At 40.9% G+C, this 6591-nt stretch overlaps 1 pseudogene; it reads right to left on the minus strand.

Annotated features, from left to right (window-relative positions):
• Positions 1-272: 272 nt before the first annotated feature.
• On the minus strand, positions 273-1249 carry LOC136469930 (uncharacterized; annotated as a pseudogene).
• Positions 1250-6591: the final 5342 nt, after the last annotated feature.

Consider the following 6591-nt stretch of genomic DNA (forward strand, 5'->3'; position numbering starts at 1 on the left):
GCATTACATGACATTATCATGTGTCATGAAAACACAACAATCTGGGCACTATATATAACTTGCATCATGTGAATGAAGTCTGGGCACTATATATAACTTGCATCATGTGAATGAAATCTAGGCATTGTAACTTCCATCCACTGAAAACAGAGTCATTGCATATAAGGTCTTACAATTTCATAATTCAGATATAAATGTAGTAGCATAATTCAAATACAACAATATCAATAATAGAAAAGTTCATGGTTCACAAATCTCCAGAAATGCAAAGGTCAGTCATCATCACTGTCTTCTCCTGAAGTATTGCCTTCTTTAGGACTATGGTACTCAAGGTAGGTTTCATCTTCATCTTCATCATCGCCGTATGTTTCATCACCTTGAGTTGTATGTTTTTGTCGACGGATGCTCTCGACGAGGTCTCTACTAATAGGGCTGCCTGGTTCATTATCCATGCGCAACAAATCCATATCAGGATGAATGTCTCCCACTGCACCATCTCTTGATGAAGTATGCTCCTCTTGGTATGCCTCCTGACATCTCATATGTACTTGTTCATGGATTGGTTGGTTTGTGTCAGTCTCTTCAACATCAAATATATGTCGGTGGCCAAATTCTTGTACCACTCGCCAACATGGACCTAACTTTGTATCTTCCAAGAAAAATACTTGTGAAGCATCAGTGGCTATAATGAAAGGATCATTCTTATACCTCGGCCTTAGCTATTTATGCTCTTGAAGTAACCATCATCTTTCAGCTGGTATGTCTTTCCCTCTAGATTGTACCATTCACACCGTAATAAGATAACAGTTCTATGCCCTTTGCTGTTCTTACTGTAACTCAACTCAATAATGTCTGTGATTGTCCCATAGAAGTCAATTGTGTCACCACCGTGAGTACCTGTAGTTTTGATGGTGGAGTTCTGTGTCTTCTTGTGTTCGTCACGAGCCATAGTGTGGTACCGTACCCCATTGATTATGCAAGCTATGTATGAACGCACTCGTGGATCCGGCCGACATGCTAGTGAGTATAGGTCTTCATCAACATGTGTTGTGCCTTCATATTTCAATTTTGTAATCTGCAGGTTGTAAACATACAAAATTATTGAGTTTCAGAGTGTATTGTATCATAAATTATTAAGTCTTGTTGTAGAAGCTGCACACACATGATTCTCAAACCATGCAGCGAATTGTGTTGACATCATTTTTTCAACATCGTTGACCTCTTGTTGTTCTAATTCTGCCCTATACATGCTGCAAAGGAAGAAGATAGTTAGTCTTTTTGTGACACTTGTTTTGAATAAAGATGGCTCAAATGAAAGTGAGTAACACTTGTTTAGAGACCTGATGTACCACTTCAGGCAGCGAAGCTGGCATCAGAAACTGGTGTTGCCCTGAGAGACAACCTGCCTATCTTAACATCTTGGAAGCTATATCAAAAAGATGCGGGACCGGCACAAATAACAAAAGTGCTTGAGAAAGTGGCGGTAAGATAGCTATTTCACTCCAAATACTTCCTTTCATTACTCCACTACCATGTCAAAAATTGTGTCTAATATCTCATATGTGTGACTGCAGTCATGGTTGGATGTGGATGTTAAGAACGAGGGACCAAGCAAAGCTGCATGCACTGATATCATCAAGAAGGGAGTAAGGCAGCAGAGGTATCACCTGAAAATGAAGTACTTCGACCCTACACTCATAATGGAACAGCTCTTGGCCAAACAGCCTCCACCAAAGATGAAGAAAGAGGAGTGGGTAAAGCTGGTAGAGTACTGGTGTGACCCAAAGAATAAGTTCCATGCCTGAATTATCTCCTTTTGTTATTATGCAATGCAACCTGTGCATGTGAATGACAACTCTTTATTGCATTTGTGGTGCAGGAAAAATCTGCTAAGAATAAAGTTAACCGATGCCAAGTGCAGCTGCACCAAAAGACTGGAGCTAGGTCATATATTGCCCATCGATACAGCCTGGTACAGATACTATGTCTTTTGTATAATTAGCTTGAAAGATGGGACATTTGTAGCTTAGTAATTACCATGTGCTTGTGGACTATCAAGTTAGCACTTGCTCCACTTATTTCTGAGATGAGCTCTAATTTTGTATTTGATTGTGGCTTTGGCCCTTTGATTTCTGAGATGAGCTCTGATTTTGTAGTTGATTGTGGCTTTGGCCCTATGATTTCTGAGATGAGCTCCCATGTTCATAATATTTGCGCTGTGTTGAGTGAGCTATAATCAGTAGGTGTTTATGCTCCTAATCTCTTAAGTTGACCATTTCAAACTGAAATCTGCAATACAAATTGTTATGTCATCAGAGATGCTCATCAACAGTAGTAGTAGGTGTTGATTAGGCCAAGTTATTCTTCTTGATCTGTCCAGGTTGGATTGATGCATAATCCTGAGTTGTTTTTCTCCAACTGTCAGAAATTAGTTGACTGTTAGTGATTGTATTTGTTGTTGGCATAAAAAATCTAGAGGCAAATACTTAGGCAAAAACTAGTATGATGTCTAGTGCATACATATTTTGGCATCTTGGTGTTTGGCATGTACATATAATTCATGGCTACTCTTATATCTTCTGCTTTTAACATGCTGCAGAGGCCTAAGTACAACAACATGGAACCAGATGCTATTGATTTCTTTGGGGAGTGCATGACTAGTCGCCAAAGTGGTCGTACTCCTCTTGCAGATGAAATATATGTAAGTTCCTAAATGATTGGATACATCTACTGTACTCAAGTAAATGCCTGCTTCTGTACTGTTCTATGGCATTGTTATTAACTGCATTCATTTTATGTAGGAACAAATGGTGGCAGAGAAGGAAAGAGAGCCAGAAGAAGGAGAAGCACAAAAGTCTCCCTCCACTATTGTTGCTGAAAGTCTCAGCCACATCAGCCATTCATCCACCTTTCTTCCAAACATTGGTGTCCCTAGACTGTCGAAGACTGGCCAAGCCTCATCGACAGCAGCACAAGCACGCCTTCAAGCTGAGTTTGAGGCAAGACTTCAAGCTGAAAGAGATGAAGCTGCTAGGAAGCAGGAAGAATTGCAAGCACAGCTTCAAGCTCAGCAGGCCGCACTCTAAGAAAACCAAAGTTTGCTGCGCCAGACTCAAGAGGAAGTGAAGGGGATGAATACCAAGTTTGAAGAGACTAATGCACTGCTGCGAGCTGTCCTCAAACTTTAGAAAGATTGAGGTAGGTATGAATGCAGTTTCGCAGGATGAGGCTTTTGCCTATGTTATTGCTACCTAGCTAGAACTTACTCTGTGTGGTTGGAACTTTGTCAGTCCAATGTGCTATCTATTTATCTGTTATGTTGGTGACCTGAAACTATGTGGTGGAACAAGTGTGCTGGAACAATGTGTGGTAACCTGCAACCAAAAACTTATATGTATGCATGTTTGTGGATGATAACAATGTGTGGCTGGAACAAGTGTGTATGATTTATGACCTGTGATGTCAATCATGTGGATGATGGCTTCAGTGCATTCTGTGGATGATGGATTGGATGATATATGTGTATTATGCTTTTGTGAGATGTGATGAAAGATCTGTGTCGTCACTAAATATGCATGCCACGCTCGTCATGAATGAAGACAACTTGTGACACCATACAGTCGTCTCAAAATGCATCAAACTACCATCCAAAACAAGACGAAATATAGTTGTCACAAAATATAAAATTGTATATATGACGCTATTGTGGCGTCGCAAAAACCCATCCAAACATGTCTTCCACCGAATCATTTGTGACAGCGCGTACATAAAGTGACGCGTTGACTATCCAATATGTGACGAGCACAGCCGTCATAAATGATAACTAATATGTGACGCTGGAAACACACCGTCATAAAAGGTAACCACATTTTGTGACGGTTCTCCATGGTATCGTCACGAGGTACATTATGTGACGGTCGTTATATGACGATCGGCGTGACACTGCCTTTTCGTCATAAGATGTTTTTTATGACAAATTATGTACTTATCGTGACAATTTTCCTTTGTCATACAAAGCCCAAATTTTTGTAGTGTCTTGGTGGTTGCCGCTACCTAGATAGCTTGGAGCAGCGAGGATCGTCGAGCAGAGGTTGGTGATTGTCTCTGGCTCCGATCGTGGTGATTGTGAGGGGTTCTTGACCTTTCCCCGGTGGAGAGCCAAAAGGTACTCAAGTGGATTGCTAGTGGCTTGTGTGATCCTCATCTTGTGTTGGTTGTGTGGCACCCTATTGAGGGTTTGGCGTGTGATGCCAATTAGCACGTGAACCTCCAAGTGAGTGAATCGCACAATGAGGAGTAGCTTGCCGGCAAGCAAGTGAACCTCGATAAAAAATCATTATGTTCATCATTTGATTCTAAGGTGATTGGTCTTCATTGGTATTCATTCTTGTGATTGATTGACTCCTTCCTTGACACGGCAGTATAACCATCTTGCTCACTCTCTTTACATTACCACAAACTAGTTATCAAGCTCTTTAGTGTAGCTAGTTGTGAGAGCTTTTTAGTTTGGTTAGTGTGGCTCTTTAGTTAGTCTTTGAGAGCACACTAACTTAGTGTAGTGCCATAGCTATTGTGTGGTTAGAGACAATAGAAACTAAATTTGTGGTAGGTGGCTTGCATTTTTAGTAGGCTAGCGCAACACTTGCTTCGCCTCATAATTGTTTAACCGGTTTGTTAAGTGTTGTTGTAGAAATTTTTTATTAGGCTATTCACCCCCTCTAGCCATTAGGACCTTTCAAGTGGTATCAGAGCCAAGGTCACCGTGATTTGAGGCTTAACAACCTTCGGTGTAAAAATGGCTCAAATCAACAACACAAAGAAGCCACCCCAATTTGATGGCTCCAACTATCCCTATTGGAAGGCTAAGATGACAACTTATATCAAGTCAATCAATAGGAATGTTTGGAAGGTGGTAGAGACAAATATTGAGATTGAAGATAAAGAGGCTCCCAACGCCACTGAAGAAATACTACTCCAAAATAATGACATTGCTCTTAGTGTCATCCATGATGCTTTGGATGAAAAAACATTTGAGCATATCCAGAATATTGAGAGAGCTCATGAGGCATGGAAGAAATTGGAGGAATCATTTGAAGACACTCAAGCCGTGAAAGGTGCAAAGACATACATTCTCAAAGAGAAGTTTACAAGCTTCAAGATGAAGGAGGATGAGAGTGTGCCGGAGATGTTTCATAGGCTTTAAATGCTTATCAATGATCTCAAAGCACTTGGAGAAGAGGTGAAGGACAAGGACTTCTCCCACAAGGTCTTGAGATGCTTATCTTCAAGATTTGGCACATTGGTCACTATTCTAGTGAGAAGTGGTTTGGACACCATGACACCAAACCAAGTGTTGGGAGATATTATGACCGATGATACATATAGAGATGATGATGAGAATGAAGAAAAGAAGGAGAAGAAAGATGAGAAGAAGAAGAGTGTGGCATTCAAAGCCACATCATCCAAGGGCAAGGCAATGCAAGAAACATCAAGTGAAGATGATGGCTCATGGGATGGTGATGATGATGAGAAGATGGCTCTCTTTGTAAAGAAATTTGGCAAGTTCATGATGAAGAAGGGCTACCATGCTAGAAGAAAGAAGTCTTCATCCAAGAACAAAGAAGAGTCAAGAAGGTGCTTCAAGTGTGGAAGCAAAGATCATCTTGTTGCTCAATGTCCATACAATAGCGACAATGATGACAACAACAAGAAGAACAAGAAGAAGGACAAGAAGAAAAAGAAAGAGAAGAAGGACAAGATGGCCTTCAAGAAGAAGGGTGGTTCATATGTGGTCACTTGGGATAGTGATGCTTCCTCAAGTGATGATGATGATGACAAGACCACCAAGAAGAAGGCACTTGCAAACATTGCAATCAATGAGAAGCCTTCTCTCTTCGACACTCCATCATCCTTCATGGCTAAGGCCACTAAGGTACAAATTTGTGATGATGGAAGTGATGAAGAACATGATAACGAAAATGAAAATGAAAATGATAGTGATAGTGATGATGATGAACCTACTAAGGATGACATATTTGACATGCTAGAAGATGCTAAGGAACACTTTGACATCAAGAGAAAAGAATGCAAAAGCTTGCATAAGGAACTAAAAGCCCTCAAGCAAGCCTTTGATGAGCTCAATGCATCTCATGAGAGGCTAGAGGAAGCCCATGAGAAGCTTGGCAAGGCTCACAAAAGGGTTGAAAAGGCTCATTCCTCTTTGCTTGATGAGCAAAATAAAAAGAAGCATGTTGAAACTTGCAATGTAGGATTAACTTGTGATATAATTGATGAATCATTATCTATGTCTATCATTGTTCCTCCCGCTAGCCCTTCTTGTAGTACTTCTACTTCCACCTCATCTAGTAGTGATGGTTTCACTTGTGATGCCTCACTAATGGTTGAGAATGAGAACCTCAAGAAGGAGGTCGATAAGCTCACTCACACATTGGCTAAGGCCTATGGTGGTGAGGACCGCTCGCTTATGTGCTTGGGTAGCCAAAGAGCTTCTCTCTATAAAGAGGGATTGGGCAATACCCCCAAGAAAGGCAAGGCAGCCTTTGCTCCTCACAAGACTAGTTTTGTGAAGAA

Source organism: Miscanthus floridulus, chromosome 8, assembly GCF_019320115.1.
Source record: "Miscanthus floridulus cultivar M001 chromosome 8, ASM1932011v1, whole genome shotgun sequence".
NCBI lineage: Eukaryota > Viridiplantae > Streptophyta > Magnoliopsida > Poales > Poaceae > Miscanthus > Miscanthus floridulus.